Raw genomic sequence first — 25,713 nt, forward strand, 5'->3', positions numbered from 1 at the left:
TTCCTTCCTTCCTTCCTTCCTTCCTTCCTTCCTTCCTTCCTTCCTTCCTTCCTTCCTTCCGAGAGAGAGAACAGGGGTGGAGGGAGAGGGTAGAGGGAACAGAGGGAGGAAGAATATTAAGCAGGCTCGATGCTCAGGAGAGGCTCAACTGATTGAGCAACCCAGGATCCCCTTGAGTAGCAAATTCAATTCAACCCAAGAGAAGTTGTTTTTTAATTATTGAAGGAATGCAGTTCATCTTTGTGAGCCAATATGATGCCACATTATTTTAATTAGTGAAGCAATGAATAAACAGAAAAGCCATAGTTCTAAACTGTTGGATTATCAGTCTATGTCCTTCTGAAGACTCTCCTTTCATCTTGAGATTCTGGAGTTGTTTTTATTATGGAAAATTGCTTTTCCTTATAAGAAAGTTACTTGATAAAACCAAAAGAGCAGCAAATTTGGATTTAGAAAACCTGACTTCTAAATCTGGCTCTGCCTCCTACCAGCTGTGTGACCTTGGATTACTCACCTGCTATTTTTATATCCAGTTTCCTCAAGTGTAAAAGAATGGAAGAATGCAAAATGATTAAATGCTATGACAGTAGTACATGCCAAAAGCTAGGAGACTGCAGAGAGAGGAGGCAAGGATATTGACTACTAGTGAGGATTGTAGGGTAAGCGTGGGGTTCAACAGTAGAAAAGGTTAATTCCTGGTACTGTGGGAATACAGAGCTAACTAGGTATGGAAGAGCAAGGATGATGCCCCTGCTAAGGTTGGGTCATGAGAGTTTCTTATGGAGCCAAAAGGAACCACTTCCCCCATGGCTTCTGGAAACTTGTTCAATGAGCTGGAAGCAAGAGTACTGATGGTGAGGTGTGCCTAGAGTTGGGATTCCCAAAAATGGTACAATGGGAGATCAAGGAAGCATAATAATCTGGGATATTAATGAATGGGAAAAGACAGTCCCTGGTGTAGGCCTTTCCAGTTGTTAAATTTTGAATAGATAGCATTCTAATGCCACTGTGAGACACTGCTCACAGAAGCCTCTTATATCAAAAAACATGGTCTGTGTGTCAAGACATCTACTCTCTCTTCCCATTTATGGCCCCAACACATGGCAAAACACATAGATTGTACTGATACAGACAACCTTTTAAAAAAAAATTTTTTTAACGTTTATTTTTCAGACAGGGAGAGACAGAACATGAACGGGGGAGGGTCAGAGAGAGAGGGAGACACAGGATCTGAAACAGGCTCCAGGCTCTGAGCTATCAGCACAGAGCCCAACTTGGGGCTTGAACTCACGGACCACGAGATCATGACCTGAGCCGAAGTCGGACGCTTAACCCACTGAGCCACCCAGGCGCCCCATGATACAGACAGTCTTAAGTGACTGAAAAAAGCACTTGGCTAGCTATAGGCAAAACTGGTAAAATTATGTTTAAAGTATTATACATCCTCTGTGCCCTACACTCTTTCATTTTTGGGCCTCATGCCTTTTGGCCCACATGTCTCAGGGTGACCCTTTTAAGCCTATCACAAGTCTCAGGGTGACCCTTTTTATTTGTCTAGGAAAAACAAGTCTGATTTAAAAAAAAAAACATAAAACAAAAACAAAGTAGGACCTTCAAGTTGTAAGTTCAATACCTTTCATGTGTATAACATCTGCCTATAAATACAAAGCTTTATTGTAAGGATTTTCATAAAAGGCCCTCCCTAGGAATAGCAAATCTGGGACTCCAGACTGAGGCAGGTAGCCTGTTTTGAGAAGAGACTTTAATTTCTATTACAAACTGGCACGATGAAGGTCAGCTCAAAAAAAGTTCTAAAGTTGAAGCCCTTACCTATTTTTAAGGTCTCCCTTTTCTTTTTCAATGGATGCAAGGCAGGACTAGAGCTATTTTATCCATTAGTCACAAAAGGCATAGTGCTTAGGAACTCAAAGCTTTTCAAAGGCCTGCGAAAATGTTTGAGGTTCTAGAAAAACATTTCACTTAGTACAAAAGAAGAAAGAGAAACCCTAAAATTAAAATTAATTTTAATTCTATGTGTTCTAAATATAACATCATTGCAACCTCATTAATTATTAATCTCAGTGTTAACAAAACTATACTTTTGAAAATACTTAGTCACTTAGGCTTTTTGTATAATGATTGTCAAAAATTACATGATTATCATCAAAAGTCATCTTAAATTATAAACTGAATAAGTTATAACTAAATAAGCCTAAATATATTAATTTTTATTAATTCACTTATTTTTTCATTTCACATGCATTTTATTCACTTCACAAACACTTAGTTTATACTAGGTCAGCAGTGGTCAATGTAGAGCATTAGTACCCTTATAAAATGAGAAGACTTTATAAGAAGAATACATATATACATAGTTTTAAGTGAATTCGTTTTCAAATGTTCAACTTTTATATGTTCTCAATACAGTTTCTGATCTGTGTAAGAACAAGGGTGCTCCTCTGGTTCCATTATCCTACCACCTCATTTACAATCAATACTCTTTCTTCCCATTGCAATTAAAAGCGTGCATCTAGAACACACACACATGCACACACATGCACACACTCACACCTAGGGTGGTACAAATATTACTATAGATGCCGAAGAACTGAATGACTGTATTGCTAATATAACACATCTTTAGAAAATACCAGCACATTTTTGTTGATGTTGCTTTGCTTTCAACATAGCTGAGGTAGGAACAAGTTGTATTTCACATAATTTTTATTGCTTGATCATTGTGATTTTGGGGGTGGGAGCCGTATAACTCTGTAGAAGCTTAAAGATGTAAGTGACATCACTACAAGAAAACTCCTTCCATTTATACCTAATTAGTTAGACAAATGAGTTATCTCAGTGTTTACACTGATAACAACCAGATAGTGGAATTTGAATTGGTATAGGAACCTGTCTTCTTCTAGCAATGTGATAAATTGAAAAAGAAAAGCTCTACCCATACCTGTAACAGATTGATATCCAACAATTTTTTGTTTATTTATTTTAAAAATCTTACATTATTTTTATCATTTATTTATAAGAGACAGAGAGAGACAGAGCATAAACAGGGGAAGGGTAGAGAGAGAGGGAGATACAAAATTTGAAGCAGGCTCCAGGCTCTGAGCTGTCAGCACAGAGCCCAAAGTGGGGCTCGAACCCGTGAACCTTGAGATCATGACCCAAGCCAAAGTTGTATGCTTAACCAACGGAGCCATCCAGGCACCCCGCATTTATTTATTTTGAGAGAGAGAGAGAGGGAGAGAGAGAGAGAGAGAGAGAGAAGGGGAGGGGCAGCAAGAGAGGGACAGAGAGAATCTCAAGCAGGCTCTGCACTGACAGTTCAAGGCTCAAACCATGAACTGTGAGATCATGACCTAAGAGGAAATCAAGAGTCAGACACCTAACCAAATGAGCCATCCAGGTGCCCTCCAACAAATTTTTCTGGTTTAAATTACTTATCAAAATTTAAAATACAATTTTTAATCAACTGTGACATTAGTAATAATCAGTCCAGAGGACATTTTTCAAAGCTGAAAATCTCAGGATTACAGGATTTTTTAAAAAATTATTTTTTTCTCTCTATAGGAGTATACAAATATTTTGTTTTCTTTTTGTTGTATAGAATATGATAGTGCAATCAAAAATATTTTTATGAAAAATATATTAGCATAAAATTATGTGAAGGAAGTTAATGGAAACATACGTTTATGGAAAAAGAGTACCTATTTTAAAATTTCTGAATGCAAAAACAGAACTCCTTCAAGTATTTTTTCAGTGGATGGTGGTGACTATTAAAGCACTATATAGTATTTAGAGTTCTTTGAAAACATTTAGAAGAATGATGTGAAAATTTTATTTTTAAATGTTAACATTTACAACACGGCAGAAATTATAATTCCTATAACCATTTACAATTATGGTGAAAATTATAGATTAAAAATAATATAACCCTAAAAATGTATAAGCAAGCAAGGTGTACAAGTTTTCAAAGTTCTTTTAGGGTCACTTGGGTGTCTCAATCGGTTAAGTGTCCAACTCTTGATTTTGGCTCAGGTCATGATCTCACGGTCATGAAATCAAGATGAGCCCACATCAGGCTTTGCACTCAACATGGAGCCTGCTTGAAATTCTCACTCTCCCTTTCTCTCTACCTCTCCCCTGCTCATGTGCTTGCATGCTCACTCTCTCTAAAATTAAAAAAATAAAAAATAAAAAACTATAAAATCCAACACACAAAGTTCTTTTAGAGAATATTCTAGAAAATTGCTTACAGTTCTCTGCACTGGATACTGTGCTCAGAGCAAGTTTCCATGCTATCCCATCCTACAAGAACTCTTGTAAAACATTTCTATGGCACATTCATACACTCAGAAGTTGTCAAAGGGAAGAAGGCAACACAAACAGATTTGGAAGCTTATTATCAGATATGCAATACAGTTATTGAGAGAAACAGTCAAAATTAGTAACAAGAATCACTTCTTTATATACTTTCTTAATATAATTAACAATTTTTTCTTCTTGGTACATTTGTGGACCCTATTCTATATTCAGGTTGTTCAGGTTATTAATCTTAAAGGATAAACTTGGAACTGTTAGTCTAAAATGTATTCTTAATTAATGTATACAGTATTCTTCTACCTTACTTTAGGACAATCTTTCATTTATTGAATCAACTAACACTGAAGAGTCCATAATGTCCAATTATATCACAAAGCATTGGGAGTGGGAGGTGGCAATGGCTTAAGGGGGAAGGGGTTATGAAGAATGATAAAATATGTCCCCTAATCTGGAAAATCGATGTTCCAGTTTTGTTCTTTAGTTTTCTACCAACAAAAATAAAAATGATACATCTCTGCTTATAACCCCTGAATTCCTCTTAGTTCATCAGTAGAATAGAAGAAAACAGAAGCCATGATGAACACACATTATCTATGTTTCTCTGCCTTTGTATAAATTGTGTCATTTACTTCAATGCTGTTTATGTCCTTATTTGCCCAATAAATACTCACTGAAATCATCCCTGGTATGTGAAGGAAAAATTAGTCAATGTTTTTATATCTATTTTGGTTTAGAATAACAGACTCTTAAAGAATTGCTAGCTCTGGGCAGCGGCATCTATTAAAGTAAGGCAGGAGAATCTGACTCATGGCACAGTTGCAAATAGGTCTAATCTTTTTTTTTTTTAACGTTTATTTATTATTTTGGGGACAGAGAGAGACAGAGCATGAACGGGGGAGGGGCAGAGAGAGAGGGAGACACAGAATCGGAAACAGGCTCCAGGCTCTGAGCCATCAGCCCAGAGCCCGACGGGGGGCTCGAACTCACGGACCGCGAGATCGTGGCAAATAGGTCTAATCTTATCTGACCAGTTCTGAAGCTGGGATGTCCTTCAAACTTGTCCCAAATTAAGGAAAGGGGATGAACTGTTTGTATCCCAGCATCATGCAGTCATTGGACTTAGGGCACAACTCTAAAGGATATACAATCTCGGGCAATACAGTTACTGGAGCTGAAGGCATTATCCAGTGGCGGACATGACTCTAAGCTGCTATCAACGGCCAGTAGCTCCAGAAGTATGGGTGCATTGCCTGGGAAGAAAAGCTCTTGATGATGCACCACAGCATATATTCTAGACCTTACAGGTAAGTTATAATTTATTCATTTAAGCAATACCTACTTTATATAAGCCACGTTTTCTAGGTGTTTGGGAACACTGTTGATAAAAACAGCCAAATATACTTGCCCTATGAAACTTATGTTCTAGTGAGGAGTAAACATTACCCGTGGTAAACACAAAGATAGAGGAAATTGTACTGAATGTTAGAAGATTATATATACTATAGTAAGAATAGAAGGTAGAGCAGGAATAATAGTTTTTACACAGGTTGGCTACATTTTATTATTATTTAATGCAATGTTCACACATCCCCCTAGAAATTTAGTTTCTTGAAGACATTCTTTCTATACCTTATGCCTAGAATGAAGTCAGGGTTCAACTTGTTACTGGAGTGAATGAGTGAGACAGAATCTGAGAATATTCTCCTTAACTTAGAAATAAAAGCAGAAGGGATAGGGAGTTGTGTCCTTTTGGCTATAAACTGATCTGATAGAACTTGATAGAACATTCTGTACTTGATAGAACATTCTGTTCATATTAACAACTAGGTCAATGAAATTTCCGCCTTTTTTTCCTCTTTTCTTTGATGATCTTAATTGTTACTCACACATCATGAGCAGAGCTGCCTTGGTGTTTAGAGTAAGTGGTTGCCTCTAGGGTATGATTTGAAAAACTGCATAAAAAACCCCTCCCCACAGAAATAGACGAAAGCATCCAAGTGGCCAAGTGTTAAGATTCTACTATTAAAGCTTACAACAAGGAAAATTAGTAAGAATTGTCATCTCCCTACCTTAAAAGCCAAGACTCCCTTTGTGATAACTCACTGAATCACTGAGTAATGTGTCTTCCTGACTACTGTGTCCTGAAAGAATTTAAAGTGTACGTGGTGGAATCCAAACTTGTTAAGATATGACTTAGAGCAGAGGCCCTCACTATCATAAAATAAGGAGAGGAAAAAGAGAAGAAGGTGGAACTAAAAGTTGTTTGTTTATACTCCTAGAAAGTGATGGACTGAGTTAGCTTGAGTTCTCCCTGGGTGTTCAACTGGTCATTAGACTTGCATACAATTTCCCTGGAGTACCTCATGAAAAGTCTTCTCCAACACAACTTCAGAAAAGAAGTCAGTCCACCTTGAAATTTTAGGACTGGGCAACAGCTATGTTTGGAGAATGACTGAAATATTGTGATGAAGGATATAAAAATTGTACAGCACTTCCTTTCTAATTCTTCTGTCACACAACAATAGATAAGCCTCCAGGAAGGGGTGGAAAACTTTGTTCTCTCAGGAGTCAATGATTAATAGGAATAAAAAAGAAAGGTGCATACATATCTATAAATGTTGACTCTATGTCTTATATTTTGTTTATAGAGAAAATTTTAAAAAATATTTTAAAATTGCAAAAAGAAATTATAATTAAATCCAATAATTATTACATATGATTAAACTAAAATATATTTATAAATATATTTTGAATAGAAAAGGAAGAGAAGAAAAAAGTCAATAGAAAGGAAAATAATAGAAAGGAGAATGGGCATAAGATTCTTTAAATAAAGAGGGATAAGCCAGATAGAGTGGTAGGATACAAGTGGAGTAGAATACCAATAACATAAAGAAGAAAGTGATAGACATAGAGGAAGAAGAATGAGACAGAAACTAGCAGCTGGAGGCAGAGTGGGAAAAAGAAAAAAAAAAGATAAAGAAACAACTATGAACACATGATGAATGTAATGGCAAGTAAATGATTCTTGATCCACATCTGGTGCCCACTGGGTTTTGAGCATTATGTTATCACTATTGTACCCAGACTTGTAGCATTTCCTGCTGGCTGAAACACTTAACACAACACTGGGAAATAGGTTTGCCATCAAATTTAAATTAAGACATGATTTTGGAATAAAGTTTTGTTTTCTTACGGGATTCAGTAAGTTTTACATGTGTGTGAAGAAAACACACTTTACTTTTATGGGCCAAATAATTTATTGCCAATTGGCCAAAGTCTCTATGATATTAAAAAGTGGAATTGTCTTATTTCAAAATACCTGCAAGCAGCATTTTATAACCACTCCATTGATTTTACCTTTTATTTCTTTTCAAATTAAATTTGCTAAATGTAGACTAAATTATAATTAGTCTAAGGATATTAAAAAATATGCAGTAAAATAGTTTAGAAATATCCATTATTTATCATAAGTTCATATCTCTTAAATTAAAAGTGCAAACACATGTGAAACAACTCTAGATATTGTTTGTTTTGAAATAGTTCTCTGTGGTAGAAGCCATGACATACAACCCAGATTCCCCTTTCTGGAATGAAGAGCTTATTACTTTCTGGTATCTGCTGGGAATGTTGCCAAAAGAAAGCCTTCTGCTGTCAGCCCTTTATACTATCATGGTTACTTGAGATGAAGAGAACCACCTCTCCCAGGGTAGGTCCTTTTCCCAGGGTGACTGCTCAAATGACTAAGATCAATACTGCCCTTAGTCACAGGAAAGTGGTGACTCTACAATCACTGTGACTCAGGGCTCTCAGGGTCTTTTTGTAGTTCCTTCCTCCAAATATTCTAAGTCCTCCTCCAGTGCCTGGAACCAGCTGAGGCCAATTGTGCCATCTGGGTGGGATTCCATGATCCCAGAGCTAGATGTGGACCAATGTAGATCCAGTCCCATCTTTTCCCATTTAGGGCACTAATCAATTTTATACCAATCCATCCCAGCCCTGCACATGGTTTACCTGTCCAGGACTTATATCTATGTGCTCATCCTAAGGCCCCACAAACATAGCTCCCATCACAAGAAGGTGGTTAGAAAACATTATATTTTATGGTATCATGAGAGGTTTGGTCACCAGAATAGGGCTGGGGTACTGATCTGGGGTGACTTTCACATTGGACATAGAATGAGTTTAGGTCTTTGTACTACCAACAGTTTGCCATCAGTTCTTGAGCTTGAACTGCTTGGTATATACCCTTGTTGGTTTTTACCTGTTCTTGGTTGTAGAGCAGTTGTCTGTACCCAAGAGAAATGAGGATAGCAATAGGCATCCTTTACCCTGTAAACCTCCTGCTGCTGGTACCCAGCATAGTCCCTTTAACTCCTCCACAAGTTCTATGCCACAAGTTGGGTAGTCCATCAGGTATGGCCACAACTAAATCCTTTAGTGGCTTTCAATATCATTGATCCACAATACCAATGGCCCATCCAATCAATATCCCCCTTTTTCCTCAAGCTTTCCTAGGTCAATTTTAAATTGTGTCAGATGAGAGATGGGTATTCCTTATGCGAGAGTGAGCATTCTTTTTTCTTATCCCACAGGCTTCTCACCTATTCTTCCATTATGTATACAACATAGGCAATTAACTCTGAAAGTGTTCACATTCAAGGTACAGAAGGATTATGTCCTAAAGAGTTTAAGAGGAAAAGATTAGAAACTACTCTGTTCTGTACTTATGTTATAAAATTCTTAGTAGTAAATATAGCATGAACACAGAATGAATTACCATTCAGATTTTCTGGTGTATCCTGGGTAAGACTTACAATTATAGTCATCATCAACGAAGCATAATAACAACCTAAGAGGGTCACTGGAAGCCAGTTTTCATAAATAGCATAATGGAAGACACAGCATCACAGTTATGATGTAACTATCATTAGACAAATGACATAAGGGTACTGCAGAAGCAAGACAATTTATATTGCTTCACTATAGACTCCAAAAATCCATGACATTTTGAGTAACAACAGTGTTGCCACCTTCTTTTCAAAGAGGGTAGGTTGGAGAACAAGAAAGTATCCATGACTGACCCATTTGGCAATAAAGAAGGCAAAGAGATAATTCCTGAAACTCATCAGAAAGATTTGGATTCTGAACACTTTGTAGATTCTTCACGAATTGATGAGAATGAAATACATAACTCATCTCTGTTATTCTAAATCTTCATCAAGATATCACCATGTATCACATGGGCCTATGAATTTTGTAAGTCATTTTTTTTAAAGTAAGCTTCATGCCCAGCATGGAGCCCAATTCATAACCTGAGATCAAGACCTAAGCTGATATCAAGAGTTAGACACTTAAACAGAGTCACCAAGATGCCCCTGTAATCCATTTTTTTAAGAATCTTTTTTTAGTGTTTATTTATCTATCTTGAGAGACAGACAGAGAAAGCATGGGTAGAAGAGAGGGAGAGATAGAGAGGGAGAGGCAGAGAGAGAGGGAGAGAGGGAGAGAGGGAGAGAGGGAGAGAGGGAGAGAGGGAGAAGAGGGAGAGAGGGAGAGAGGGAGAGAGGAAGAGAGGGAGAGAGGGAGAGAATCCCAAGCAGGCTCTGCCCAGTGCAGAGATGTGGGACTTGATCCCACAGCTGTGAAATCATGACCTGAGCTGGAATAAGAGTTGGAAGTTTAACAAACTGAGCCACACAGGCGCCCCCACCACTTTGATCCATTTTTAAAATCAAATTGTTTATATAGACCTCACAAAAGTATTTGTCAAGGGCCTTAAATACCCTAAAAGTGACCTTGACTTAACAATGTGGGGATAGGTAGGTTTAGCCTTCCCGCTCAAACTTAGGACAAATATGAAAATCATTCCAACTTCAGAGTTTCACACAGGTTTAGCTGAGGCATCTCCTGAGATTTTATCACAACTGAATTTCTCCATCTGCCCAGACCTGCTCCCTTCCCTGCCCACCCTTCCCTTCCTTTGCATGCGTATTGATCATAAGAGCACTCACTGTCTAATAAATGTCCAGCATGCTAATCTCTGTGTCAAGGGTCTGCTTACTAAGCCAACTAACCTGTGACACACTATCATTTCCAGTTGAGCATGGGTTATAAAATAAAAACCTGATTTTCCTAATTTGGGAAAACTTTGGAATTAGAACACATATTTGGATTAGAAACTGTGTGTGTATTATTGAGTTGTATTTATTGAGACTCCAGTATTTCAGATTTCACTATTTCATACAGAGAGGCCTTTGACAGTTTACTGAAATGAATGTTCTTTGTTAAATAATTTTCCAAGGACCTCCTAAAATGGTATGAAGCAAGAAAAGTTGCAGAATGAACTAAAATTATAGAACACATAAGAGAAGAAACACATGGTTTTATATGTAGAAGTCAAAATACTCAGTAGCAAGAATTTAAAAGGAGATTTCAAGGACACTTGGGTTGTTTCCATATCTTGGCTATTTTAAAAAATGCTGCAATAAACATTGGGGTGCACTTATCTTTATTATTGTTTTCATTTTCTTTGGGTAAATACTCAGTAGATGAATTGCTGGATAATGTAGTAATTCAATTTTTTACTTTTTAAGGAAACCCATACTGTTTTTTGAAGTGGCTGTACCAAGTAGCACTCCCACAATAGTGCATGAGGATTCCTTTTCCTCAACATCCTTGCCAGCACTTATTATTCCTTGTCTTTTTGATTCTAACCATTCTGACAGATATAAGGTGATATCTAATTATGGATTTGATTTGCATTTCCCTGATGATTAGTAATATCGAGCATGTGTCTACTGGTCATTTGTACATCTTCTTAGGGAAAAAAAATATATTCATGTCCTCTGCCCATTTTTAATCAGATTATTTGTTCTTCTGGTGTTGAGGGTCCATCAGTAGAAAATTGTTTAAAGAAGATGTGGTATGGATATACTCAATAGAATATTATGCAGTCATAAAAAACAATGAAATCTTGCTATTGCAACAATGTGAATGGACTTAGAGGATATAATGCTAAGTGAAATAAATCAGATAGAGAAAGACAAATACCATATGATTTCATGCATATGTGGAATTTAAGAAAATAATGAACAAAGAAAACATAAAAAAAACAAAACAACAACAAAAACAACAACAGAACACTTAAATACAAAGAACAAACTGGTGGTTGCCAGAGGAGAGGTGGGTTAGAGGATGAGTGAAATAGACTTAAGAGTACATTTATTGTAATGAAAACTGGGTAATGGATGGAAATGTTGAATTGCTATGTTGTACACCTGAAACTAATTACACATAATGTGAATTATGCCCCAATTATTTTTAAAAGCTAAGAACCAAAACGTATATAAACATGAAAATAAATCAATAATAAAAGGAGATATCATTGTAAATGCTTTAGACATTAAAAAAAATAAGAGAAATAATATTATGCCAATAAGCTCTTAAATTTAGAGGAAGTGAAAATTCACTTACTAAAACTGACATAAAAAGAAACAGAAAATATGAATAATCTTATAATTATTAAATAAATTGAATTTGTGATTATAATTTCCTTATAAAGGAAACTCCTATTCCAGCTAGCTTCCCTAAGGAGTGATTTTATTTAAAGAAGAATATAATTTAGGGGCGCCTGGGTGGCTCAGTCGGTTAAGCGTCCGACTTCAGCTCAGGTCACGATCTCACGGTCCACGAGTTCCAGCCCCGTGTCAGGCTCTGGGCTGATGGCTCAGAGCCTGGAGCCTGCTTCCGATTCTGTGTCTCCCTCTCTCTCTGCCCCTCCCCCGTTCATGCTCTGTCTCTGTCTCAGAAATAAATAAACGTTAAAAAAAATTAAAAAAAAAGAAAATAACTTAAATTTGAAATCATTTCAACTTTACAATAACTCTGCTTTATGAAGCCAGAATGATATTCATGTCAAAACTTCTTGATATAAGATAATATAAACAATTATAAGCTAAACTTATTGTTTGACATAAATAGGAAAATATTTTTAAAACAATCATACTGAATCCAGAAATCATCAAAAGATTAATTCATGGTAACTAATTTGCACTTATAGAAATATAAGATTAAATTAATACCTAAAAGCCAATCAGTATAATCTAAGGTAATTAACAGAAAAAAAAGAAATATATATGATCATTTTAATGGATGTAGACATACACGTGATAAAATTCAATCTCTATTCACAATAAGACACCAGAAAACTAGAAACAGGAAGGATGTGTAACAAAACTCATGGAAAATACCAATTTCAATGGTGCAGCACTATAAACTTTTCTTCTGAGATCAAGGAAACAAGCATGTCATTATCACTGTTTCTATTATACATTATACAATAGATCAAGGCCAAGGTGTAAGAATTATAAAGGAAGGAAAAACTGTCATATATATTCTATACAATCAATATATAGACTGATTCCATATGTAGACAACTCAAAGAAACTGTAATCGAAAATTTAAAATTGAGAAATAACCTTAATAAAGTTGCTGTATATAATGCAGATATAAATAGAATTCAATTGCATTTCTCTCCACCATAAGCTAGAATAAACTAAGCATTTTAAATATATTATTTTTAAATAGCACAAAAATATCAAACATTAATACAACCACTTTAGAAAACTACTTGGCAACATCTACCAAAAGTAGTTATATGCATACTCTAGGATGCATACTCTGCAATGCCATGTCAAGGTATGAAACCAATAAAAATTTATATATATACTTATAATAGCACTATTCATAACAGCCCCAAACTGGAAATCTCTCACATGCTCATCAATAGAATGGATAAAATAATGTATGTGTTTACAAAATGTTATATATTCAGCAATTAGAATGAATGAGTAAAATATATGTAAAATTATGAGTGAATTTCGTAAATATAATGTTGGTAAAAAAAAATCAACCAAAAGAAAATTTACTGGATGATTCTAATTATTTAATGTTCAAAAGTAGATTAAAAGGGGATACAGCAGAGGTTTCAAGAGCATTGGCAATATTCTAGTTCTTGATTCGGTGCTAGTTACAAGAGGTCTTTTACCTTTAAAAATGTATTAAATTGTGCATTGGTAACTTATGTGCTTATTCTGATATTATATTCAAATATAGTAGTTGTAATAGTAAATGTGTAAAATTTCTTTCAGAAATGTAAAACATGGATTGGAAAAAGCCAATGTCATAAAGGTATCAGTTCTCTGAAACTAATATACAGATTGAATTTTGTGGAAATTGACAAGTGATTCTAAAATTTATGAGGCAATGCAATCAGTCAAGAATAAAAAGACAATCCTGAAGAACAAAATGTGGTATAAGGACTTTCTCTACTGGATGTCAAGATTCAAATTGCTATAGTAACTAAATAGGTCAATTATTTGTTTCTGGGTAGACAAATACAGGATAGGATAGAATAGAATAAAATAGAGCACAGAAACAAAACCATGTTATGACACTGTAGAATTATGGGAAAATTATGCTATTAAAAATATTGCAGGAGGGGTGCCTGGGTGGCTCAGTCGGTTAAGCATCCGACTTCAGCTCAGGTCACGATCTCACGGTCCGTGAGTTCGAGCCCCGCGTCGGGCTCTGGGCTGATGGCTCAGAGCCTGGAGCCTGCTTCCGATTCTGTGTCTCCCTCTCTCTCTGCCCCTCCCCCGTTCATGCTCTGTCTCTCTCTGTCCCAAAAATAAATAAACGTTAAAAAAAATATATTGCTGGAAAAGTATTCATTTGGGAAAAACTAAAATAAAAATCCATTGTAGGTGAATTTTAGAACTAAACATGAAATGCAAACCAGTAAAATTATAGAAAAGAATACAGCATAGCTACATAATAATATCATGACATAGAATCATTTTTAAATATTGACATAAAATTATTAAAAATATTAAAAAATGAGGCTACATTAAGATGCAAAATATTAATAAAATTATAAATAGAAATAAAAATTTCATTAATAAAAGAGTGCAAAGGAAATACTATGTGGAAAAAGAACTGCAACACATAACATGAACAATGGGATCCTATTTGGAATATATAAAGAGGTCCTGCAAATCAAAAACAAACTACTAGACAACTCAATAGAAAACTGAGCAAAATACTTGAACATGCTTTTCACAAAAAAGAATACCCAAGCAAACACAGCTTGCTCAATATCTTGATTAATCAAATAAATAAAAATGAAAACCAGAGCGGAATACCATTTAATACCCAAGATAATAGCTGACATAAAAATGATATCATATGTTGGCAAGGAATGGCCAACTGGGAACTTTCAGACATTGCTTGTAGTGCATAAATTAAATATAATAATTTTGGAAAGCTATTAAGCATTATTAATTAAATCTGAAGATCTTCCTATCGTATGATTCAGTAATTTCACTTTTTTTTTTATAATTTTTTTAACGTTTATTTATTTTTGAGACAGAGAGAGACAGAGCATGAACGGGGGAGGGTCAGAGAGAGAGAGGGAGACACAGAATCTGAAACAGGCTCCAGGCTCTGAGCGGTCAGCACAGGGCTGGACACCACGGACCGCGAGATGATGACCTGAGCTGAAGTCGGAGGCTTAACCGACTGAGCCACCCGGGCGCCCCTAGTAATTTCACTCTTAAGTATACCCCAAAAGAAATGTACGTCCATTTACACAAAGAGATATGGACACGAATGTATATAACAACAAAATTCGTGATAGCTTCAAAATGAAAGTAACTCAATATCTGTCAGTATTAGAACAGATAAATAAATGAGGTATAATTATACAGGGAAATAGTATGCAGCAAAGAAAATAAGTGAAAAATTGGTACAAGTAACAACATGAATGAATCTCACAAACATGATGTTGATGAACAGTGCTTCAGTACACAGTACTTTCATTTATATAACAGAACACAAGAAAAATATGCTGTTAAATATGCACACTTGTTAAAACTTTATAGCTTTATAGAAATATAGTTTTTATAGATATGCAAGAACATGATAACCAAAAATATTAGGTGAGTGGCTACCTTCGGCAGGGTGAAAAATTAGACTAAGGGTAAGCAAGAAGATAGAATTGAGACTTTATGTTACTACTAAGATATTTTTTGCAATTTTAAACAATCCCAGTTAAAGACGTGTTTACCAGACCTATAGGACAGCCACATGCTGCACAGTCACTACCTAACTTTAAGATACTCTTCATACGAGCTGAAACATGCAGGATGCCTTCTGATGTTATGCACAAAAATGATCCTGCCAGAAAGTCCAAATAAACAAAATAGGTTTTCCTCTAATGCATATTGATTTAATCTCAGGATTCTCTTTTATCATAGTTGTGGCATGAATAAAATGTTTGTGAGGGCTCCAATTACTTGAGCAACAATAGGTCTCTTAATATGATGCTATTCATTACTTATATTTATTTTGTATCTTGGCAAAAAATTGCTGTGATGTTTTAATTCAGTAGTTAAGTAAATAAGAGGTTTATTTGGCTAATTTTATGTCTTCCTGACAATTCTATGATGTTCTTACCATGTCCCATGCAGACTTAGCTATACAGTACACGGGAAACTTGAGTGGAAGTTTCTTCCCCATGACCACTCAAAGTAGGCCTAGGATTTACATTTATTTACTTTTTTTCCCCAACATTTTATTAGGAAAATGTAAAACACACAGCTAAGTTGAGAGAATTTTACACTGAACTCTAATGTAGGCCCCTACTACCATTAATATTTTATTTAACTTGCTCTATCACATAGCTACCTACCTATCTATCCCTTTACCCACCCATCAGTCCATCTCATCATACAATTATTAGTTTTATCATCTCAGTCATTTATCACAAGGTAATCCTCAATGAAAGCACCACCCAAGTCAAGAAATATATTTTTTTCCAATAACATTGTCCACCCTCCCTATTTTTTTAGTCCTTAGGAAAGTAAGTGATACTAAAGGGAGGATTTTTTTTCATAAATGTGGAATTTTAAGGGAATTAACTCACTTTGCCTTCCTGTTCTCACTTTTTTTTGGTAGGTTTGTGTGTAAGTCAAAATGAAGAAAGAATTTCACACAAAAAATTGTGCATACAACTTCTTCCTAGGTTTTCTACTACTTTCCCTAACATATATTTGAATTTCTTAATACTTCAAAACCCATAATATTAAATATTTTTAAAATCATCAAATACACTGGGATAAGTCAGTAACAAGTAAGAAGTAAATCTCTTTAGTAAGTAATAAGTAAATGGAATATTTGCTAATGTAAGTTTTCTAAATATGGGCAAGTTAGAGTTTGTATTTGCCATTATCAGGTGAAGCAGTTTGCATTGAACCTAATACAACCTAATGTTTTTTAATGTGTGATTTTTTTTCTGAATTCCCCTTGGACATGAATGCAGAAAACCACACAGTGAAGAAAGCTTTCCCTTTTTTTCTGTGGAATGATTTGACTTCTCACACTTCTGTTGGAATGAAAATTAGATTCAAGGACAGCTCTGTACCCGATAACTCTGACAAGGTGTGAAATGCTAAGGTTTGTATGGCTGCCATGAACATATGCAACATTTTTTTTTCTTTTCCTTTTTTCTTTTTCTTTTGTGTGAAGGCTTCAGGCTGTCTGTCCTGGAGTAAAGAAATTATACACTTGTGGCTCAGCTATCCTGTCTGTAATGTCCAGGCTCTCCAAATGCCAGCTCTATCAGGGAAATGCCAGCTCCCTGAGGGTTTCTTATGAATTACGTAATTGTTTATAAGGATTGACAATGTCCATGGCTCTCCTAGTTTATTTTCTGAGCTTCTCCATTCTCACCAGCTGGCACACCTTGGGATCGTATTTGAAAGAATGTAGCAAAATTTTAGAACTTCCATGAATTAACAGAGGAAAAGTTAGCGATGCGTTAGAAGCAGGAAGGGACAAATGGGTGGATTTTTTTGTTTACTTACATGAAAATATTACTATTTCTATATGATTGTGAAGGGTGGCATTGACAATTTATATCCAGAATACATTAAAATTCATATATTTGAGTTAAATATGATTTTAAATTTTTGATGAAGTCATAAGATAAAAGTAAGGCCTATAGCCCTGTCAATGTGAAAAGTAATTATGAATATATGTCCACTTAAGTCTGCCATGAATCCACAAGTGAAAAATGAAGCCCTGGGGATGATGAACATAGAAGCTTAGTGACATCGACAGATAACTTCAGTTCTTGGACTTTTTAAGCCAAAAATAAAGAGGATAATTTAAAGTTATGATACAAGATGAATATACAAAAATCAGTGTATTTTTTTAAGTTTATTTTATTTATTTGGAAAGGGGGGGGAAGAGAGAGAGAGAGAGAGAGAGAGAGAGAGAGAGAGAGAGAGAGAGAGAATGAACCCCAAACAGGCTCTGTGCTGACAGCATACAGGGCTCAATTCCATGAACGGTGAGATCATGACCTGAGCTGAAATCAAGAGTTGGATGCTTAAGCAACTAAGCTACACAGGTGCCCTGAAATCAGTGTATTTCTATAGACTAGCACACACTAGCAATGAATAACATGGAAATGTGATTAAGGAGAAATTCCCCTGGAAACATCACGGAAAAAATAAACTTACCCAAAGAAGTGTAAGACTTGTACACTGAAAGCTACCTACCATTATTGGAAGAAATGAAAGAAGGTGTGAATATGACTCAGTAATTCACTACTGGGTATTTACCCAAAGAAAATAAAGACACTAATTTGAAAAGATATATGCACCCTATGTTTATTGAAGCATTATTTACAATGGCAAAGAGATGGAAGAAACCAACCCATCAATAGATGAGTAAAGAAGATATGGTATGAAGTTGGAGAATAGAATATTCCTCAGTCATAGAAAAAGAACGAGATCTTGCCATTTGTGTGAACGGACCTAGAGGATACTATGCTAAGTGAAATAAGTCAAAAGGAGAAAGACATATGATTTTACTTACATGCAGAATATAAAAATAAACAAAACAAAAAAATAAACCAAGAAACAAACAGTAAACAAAACAAAACCTCTTAAATACAGAGAACAAACTGGTGGTTGCTAGAAGCGAGGTGGGTGGGGAGATGGGTAAAATAGATAAACTGCAGAAATGAAAAGCACAGCATGAAGGAATAGAATCAATAATACAACATTGTATGGTGGCAGATGTTCACTATCCTTATCATGGTGAGCATTCAGTAATGATAGATTTGTTGATAAATATGTTGTCCACCTGAAGCTAATGTAATACTATATATTAATTATACTTCAACAAAAAAATTATAAAAAATAAATAAAGAAGACAAACAAATGCAAAACCATCCTGTGTTCATGGGTTGGAAGACAACATTGTTAACATGAAAATACTTCTTATTTTAGTCTGCTTATTGCTCCTATACCATTTTACTACAATTTAGTAGTTAAAAAACACACAGATTTATTCTTTTACAGTGCTGGAGGTCAGAGGTCCTCCAGAGAATAATAAGAATGGGGGTCTTAGATGCTAAAGCCAACATGTTGGGAGAGATGTTTCCTTCTGGAGGCTTCTGGGGGAGATTCTCTTTTTTGCCTCATCAAGCTCATAGAAGTTGACTTCATTCCTGTTTGTGGCCATATTACTTCATTCTCTGCTTCCATCATCATATTGCCCTTTCTTAGAGTCAAGTCTCCCTGTGCTTTTCTCTTATAAGTACACTTAAGATTATGTTGGGCTCGCCAAAATAACCCAGGAGTATCTTATGATCTTTAACTTAATAACACCTGTGAAGTCTTTTTTGCCATGTAATATAACATATTCATGGGTTCTAGGGATAGTTATATGGACATCTTTTGTAGGGCTGGGGGCCATTACTCATTACCACACTCCCAAATTCATCTACAGAGTCTATGCAATGTCTCTCAAAATTACAATTGCTTTCATTGCAGAAATGGAAAAGCTAATTCTAAAATGTATTTGGAAACAAGGAATCCAGAATAGCCAAAGCAATCTTGAAAAAGAATAAAGTTGGAGAACTCACATCTTCCAATTTCAAAACTATAATGCTTCAGTATTTAGGACAGTGTGGACTGTCATAGACATACAGATCAATGAAACAGAATTAAGATTCCAGCAATAAATATGTACGTCTATGGTTAATTGAATTTGAACAAAGATGCCCAAACCATTCACTGGGAGAAAAAGGGTCTTGTCAACAAATGGAATAACTGGATATTCATATGCAAAAAAATGAAGTTGGACCTTGCCATGTCACGGTATTAAAAAAAAATAGCTCAAAATGGATAAAAGACCTAAATGTAAGAGCTAAAACTATAAAACTCTTAGAAAACACAGGTGTAAGTCTTTGTGATTTTGAACTGGGCAACATTTTCTTAGATATGATGCCAAAGCATAAGCAACGAAAGAAAAAATAGATAAATTGGACATCATCAAAATTAAAAGCTTTTGTATGTCAAAGGACACTATCAGAAAAATGAGAAAACAAATCACGTAATGGGAGAAAATATTTAAAGTCATGTATCTGACAAGAGTCTGGTATCCGATATATATATAAAGTACCCTTACAATTCAACAATAAAAAGACAAATAGCCTAACTTAAAATTAGGTCAAGGATTCAAATAGACATTTCTCCTATGAAAATATACAAAATGGTCAGTAAGCACATGAAAATATATGCAATGCCATTAGTCATTAGGGACATGCAAATCAAAATCACAGTGAGACATCACTTCATAGCAATTAGGATGGCTACAGCAGTAATTTTTTTAAAAGGACAATAAGTACTGATGAGAATATGGAGAAACTGGCACCTTCATATGTTGCTAGTGGGAGTATAAAATGATGCAGCTGCTTTGGAAAAGTTAGTTCTTCAAGAAGTTAAACAGGCTTACTGCAAGACCCAGCAATTCCACTGCCAGTTATATACCCAAGATAACTGAAAACATATGCTCCTGTAATATTTATAGAAGCATTATTCATAACAGCCAAAACCTCATAGGAACAATCCAAATATCCATCAACTGATGAATGCATTAACAAGATGTATTTACATACGTACAATAAAATCTTACTCATTCATAAAAAAATAAAATACTGATACGTGTCATAGGATGGATAAACCATGAAAACATTATGCTAAGTGAAGGAAGCCAAGCTCAAAAGGCCGCATATGATTCTATTTATATGAAATATCCACAATTGGTAAATCCATAGAGACAGAAAGTACATTAGTAGTTGCCAGGAACTGAGGAGAAAAATGATGGGCAGTGACTGGTAATAAGTTTTTTTTTTTAATTGCTAAACATATCCTGGAATTAGATAGTGGTAATGATCGAACAACCTTACAAATATAGTAAAAAACCGGTGAATGTAAAAATATTAAAGTATTAAGGAGTACTTGTTGTGATGAGCACCTAGTTGTTTGTTATATGGAAGTGGTGAATCACTATACTGTAAACCTGAAACTAATACTACACTGTATGTTGACTGGAATTTCAATAAAAACTTAAAAAAACAAAGTATGCATTACAGATAGAAGGATGGAGTTTAGAGTTATTCCTAAGTCCAGGAAACAAATAAGCTCTCTATTCTCATACTTTGAATAATGTTGACAGGTTTTTTATTTTACTGTGTATAACTTTTTGGGAATACAACCAGAGATACTGAATATCCAAAGGTTAAAAAACTCTATGGTCTGTTCTAGAGTAGGGAAAAAGATATCTCGTGTTTTCAATTCTCTTTAACAGGATAAGAAATTGATGTCTCAAATACGGAGCCTGTGTATCCAGACTGTTTATATGTAAGAGTGGCAAGGGACATGGAGTGTTTGTTACAGAGAGGAAGGTTACTATGTGTTATAGACCAAATGTTTGTGCCTCCTCAAAATTCATATGTTGAAACCCTAATCCCTGATGTGATAATATTTGGAGATGGTACCTTTGTGAGGATATTAGGTTTAGATGAGGTCATAAAGATGCTTACCCTCTGCAATGAGATTGTTGTTCTTCTAGGAAGTGGAAGAAAGACCATAACTTTCTCTCTCTGTAAGGACACAGCGAGAAGGCAATTGTCTGCAAACCAGGAAGAGAGCCCTTTTCCAGTACTGAATGTGCCAGTACTTTGATTTTGGACTTCCTAGCCTCTAGAATTGTGAGAAATAAGAGTGTAAGCCAGTCACTTCCTGGTATTTTGTTATAGTAACCTAAGCTAACTAATACAATATGGAATAAAATAGGAAAAGGAGAATGGAAAAAAGAAAGTCAGGGAATAAGAAATATATTTGTTTAGTATAACAGAGTTCAGGTCAGAAAGAGATTTATAAAGACAATTGGTGTAATATTATTTGTTGTTTTATTTTTTTAATTAAAAATGTTTCCATGGACCACAAATAGACTGTAGATGGAATATAACAACATTGCTCTGTTGATCTAGGTCTCTTTAATTCTTTTTAAAAATGAAATTCTAGAATAGATATGCTTATTAATTTTTATCCATGTAGGAGTCATAGAGAGAATGTTGTTTTCATTTTGTATATTGTGATATAATTATATACACACAATTTTTAATGTCTTTTAGGAAAATACAATGAAGCAGGCAAAAAAAAGGATCTGTTGAATTCTTTTTATTTGAAATGGTTGTTTTATTTTTCTTTATTTGTTTGTAATGAACTGGGTCATTCAGAATGAGAGTTCAGGGTGAGTAGGAAGTAAAGATTGCAGATTAATGGGGCAGAAAATGAAAATAACAGGGCAGAACGAGAGCCTTGCCAATGGTAAGGGCTATGGCCAAGTGTGATAAGATGGAGAATTCTCTGTACATTTGAGAATAAAGCTCCCTCCCATAATGAGACATCCAAATGATCATCCTATCAGCCATTTAGACCAAGTGTCATTTTGCTATTCCTGGGACTCCTTCAGATACATACCACTGTACAGGCTAGCAAAGAATAGCAACAAACCTGAGTAACTAAATAAACAAATTAGAACAATAGGTTACTAGACTTGTGTAAATAGTAAAGTTGTAAACAGAGACAGATTCAGGCTTATATGCAACCTGACTAGTTTCTCTCAATATATACTACCTTACCTTCACGCCAACTGCACTCTTTTCTGGTCTTCATGGGGAGTTTGTCTTTTCAACTTCAGTTCAAAGTGATGCTTCCATGAAGCATAACTTAGAAGTCTGTCCTAGATTTGTCTTTTAAACTCAGTGCTGATAGCTATGTGAGCTTGGGGTAAATGATTTATCCTCTTAAGCCTTATTTGCTCATCTGTAAAATGTACATTTTTGTCCCAGAAGCATAGACCCGCAGAGATTAAATAATGCCTGTGAAGTATTTTGCACAGTACCTGAAGGAGTAAGCACCCAATTAATATTACATAGCTAGTGTTTGTTCAACTCTGAGGCTCCATATCAGACATTACATTTTCCTTCTCCAAATATGCATTAAACCTAGTTAATGTTCCCATGTTGTTCTCAAGGGACATGTTCATAAATGACGTTAGCCTTTCTCTTTTCCCTTAAGAGCTGTGATCTCTTGAGCTCTTTCCACTCAATTTCTGTATTTCACAATCTCTGCTCTTGAATTGGCACTGGTGTCTCAATTCCTTGCCTCCTTCTAATTCTCTTATATCAAACTCTAATCCTCAAGCTTTACATGTAAGAAGCATTCAACAATTTTAGGCAGATTCTTTTCAAAGTGCAAGAAAACTAGCCATGTACTCTGTGTTCCTTGTGCTACATTTTTGGGCAGGAGAAACTAAAAGAAAAGCGATGAGGCTCCCAGAAGTCCTGAGAGGGTTTCCATACAGGAACTATAAAGGCCTATGCCTCCTCACTGACGTTTGCTCTCTCAATCATCCGTGCCACACCATTACTCCTCAGAAATTGTTTTTTCCCCCAAATTGTGTTAAAGATCAAAGATATCTGTAAACTACAGATGAGCATCTTACAATGCATGCAGAAATAGATTCTGTCAAACATAAATACAGGTACTATTTGTGTAGTATTGCTAAGGGATTTCTCAAACTTCAATGCTTAATCATCACTTTATTAAAGATGCAGATTCCTAATTCATTTGGTCTGAAAATAATCTCAAATGAATTTAATAGAGGTAGTTCATGTACCACACTTTGAGAAATGCTGCCTATGAAATGCTACCTAAGAATTTACACCTTAAGAAAAAAAGCAAAAACCCAAAGATGTTTCTATATGCACTAACAGAACATAGTATATAAACGATTTACATATTTGTAAAAACAAAAAAGCTTTTGCATGTACCTTAAACAATTTTACTCTGTATCTTAAGCATTTAATTTTAATTTAAGTTAGGTAAAATAAAGCAATCCTTTGCTTATCTCAAGGACTGTATTCTTGCAACATTCAAAATGAAAGTGCTAGAAGTAGAAGTCAATTCCCCATGAGAAATGATATAAAATCCGAGGATTGCACACCCTTTTTTATGAATTACAATCCAATGGTGACTTTGCTCTTATTATCCTTAGGAAATGGCTTGCTTGTGCCAAGATTTTCAGAGAAAACTCTAAGAGATCGATTCTTAAGACATCAGAAGAAAATATCATTAACCACTCAGAAACTGCAGGCAATAGGCAAAGTCCACTAAATGGGAAAAGTTTTCCCTAGGAAGAACCTCATTATAGTGTTTCATGTGGGTGCTTCAAGGAAGAAACTGCTAGGTGACAAAATGATTTTGATATTATGGAAGTTCATTTAAAAAGGATTCTGTCTGTAATGAGATGGGGGTGCATGACCCATGGAAGGACTAGAAAGAAGCAGCAGCTGAAGAATAGGTGATGGCAAAGGGAAAAAAATAAAAGCAAAGCTGTGATAACCTTAGCAATCAGTAATGTCTCATGGAATTGAGAGAACGAGACCATCAGCGAGAATGAAAAAAAGGACAAAGCATATAAATTTTGGTTTTAACTCTTCTCTGTCTCTGTCGCTCTCTCTCTCTCTCTCTCTCTCTCTCTCACACACACACACACACACACACACACACACACCCCAGAACAGATCATATTTTCATTTAAGTAATTATAATTACTTGTTCAGATACACAATCTCACTTTATAGATTTTTTTTGATTCTGTGTCTCACTGTTTTATTGTCATATATATGTATATGTATATAATATATGTATATGCATATAATAAAAATATGTATGTGTGTATATATGTGTATATATATACACACACATATATATATACATATACACATATATATTTGTGTGTGTGTATATATATATATATGTATATATATATATATTGCTTTAAAATTCAACAGAGACCATTGAAAATTAAAAGTATTCAGGCACTTTTCTTTTTCCATTTACATATAAAATTTTAAACTTTTCCAATCTGGGTTTTATTTTCAACTGAGTCTAAAATCTCTCCAGAGCTAGCTCTCTCCAGAGCTGTTCTTTTTCTGGACAACATTAATATTTTGATTCATTGTTTTCAATTTTTTTGGCAAGGTCTTATCCTCACCTCATTTATTTTTAAAACTTTAAAAAACGTTTATTTTTTGAAAGAGACAGAGTGCGAGCAGGGGAGGAACAGAAAGACAGGGAGACAGAGAATCTGAAGCAAGGCTCCAGGTTCCTAACTGTCAGCACAGAGCCTGAAGTGGGGCTCAAACTCACCAACCATGAGATCATGACCTGAGCCAAAGTCAGATGCTTAACCAATTGAGCCACTCAGGCACCCCAACCTCATGTATTTTTAACCTTTACTTCAGAAACTTAGCCACTTCCTTCATTCTAAAATATTACTTTTTAACTTGATTTGGTCCTTTCCCTCTTGAACTCACTTAGATTTATTTTCTTTGTTAGAATGTTTCCCTTTCCCTTTCCTTTGCTTCCCTTCTCCTCTAGTAATCCCTTCTCATTATTTCTTTGTTCTTTCTTTTTTTTTCTTTTCTCTCCTTCCCTCTCTTCTTTCTTCTCTTCCATATTTTTCTTCCTTGTCTTCCTCTTCTTTTTCCTTCTTCTTTGAGGTTCACTAGGAGAATTCTATTTATTCCTTTTCTGTACCCACAAAGAGATCAGTTCATTTATAAATATCCATTTTCTACCTTGGTAATTCACATTCTCTCTAGGTCTATATTCTTCAGTCTATTTTTTTAAACATATCTCCATTTTGCTGTCCAATCAAAGTCTAAAATGAGTCAAATACAGGTATATAGTCTTTCTGTAAAATAACATGCTCATTTTTTCCCATTATGACATTGGCACCACCATTCCCCAGATTTTTAATACCTAAAGTCTTAGTCATGTTTAAATATGTTCTCTTTCTTCCATGGCCTAATTACTAACAAATAGATTGGTTCTTTTGACCATCATTGATAACTCCCTTACTTTTCTGCTTTTATATTTATGACTAAAT

The 25,713-nt window shown here is 35.1% G+C and overlaps 2 long non-coding RNA genes across 2 annotated transcripts in view; one reads left to right on the plus strand and one right to left on the minus strand.

Moving 5' to 3' along the window:
• LOC121041653 (uncharacterized) overlaps positions 1–25,713 on the minus strand; it is a 346,158-nt gene that overhangs the window by 220,521 nt on the left and 99,924 nt on the right. The window lies entirely within an intron of this gene.
• The window catches only part of LOC121041654 (uncharacterized), a 58,691-nt gene continuing 38,466 nt past the window's right edge, over positions 5,489–25,713 (plus strand). The window contains exon 1 of the long non-coding RNA XR_005795804.1: positions 5,489–5,639. This is a non-coding gene — a long non-coding RNA (uncharacterized LOC121041654). The remainder of the gene's footprint in view (positions 5,640–25,713) is intronic.

This window comes from Herpailurus yagouaroundi, unplaced genomic scaffold, assembly GCF_014898765.1.
Source record: "Herpailurus yagouaroundi ecotype Mexico unplaced genomic scaffold, PumYag 184, whole genome shotgun sequence".
Classification (NCBI taxonomy): Eukaryota; Metazoa; Chordata; class Mammalia; order Carnivora; family Felidae; genus Herpailurus; species Herpailurus yagouaroundi.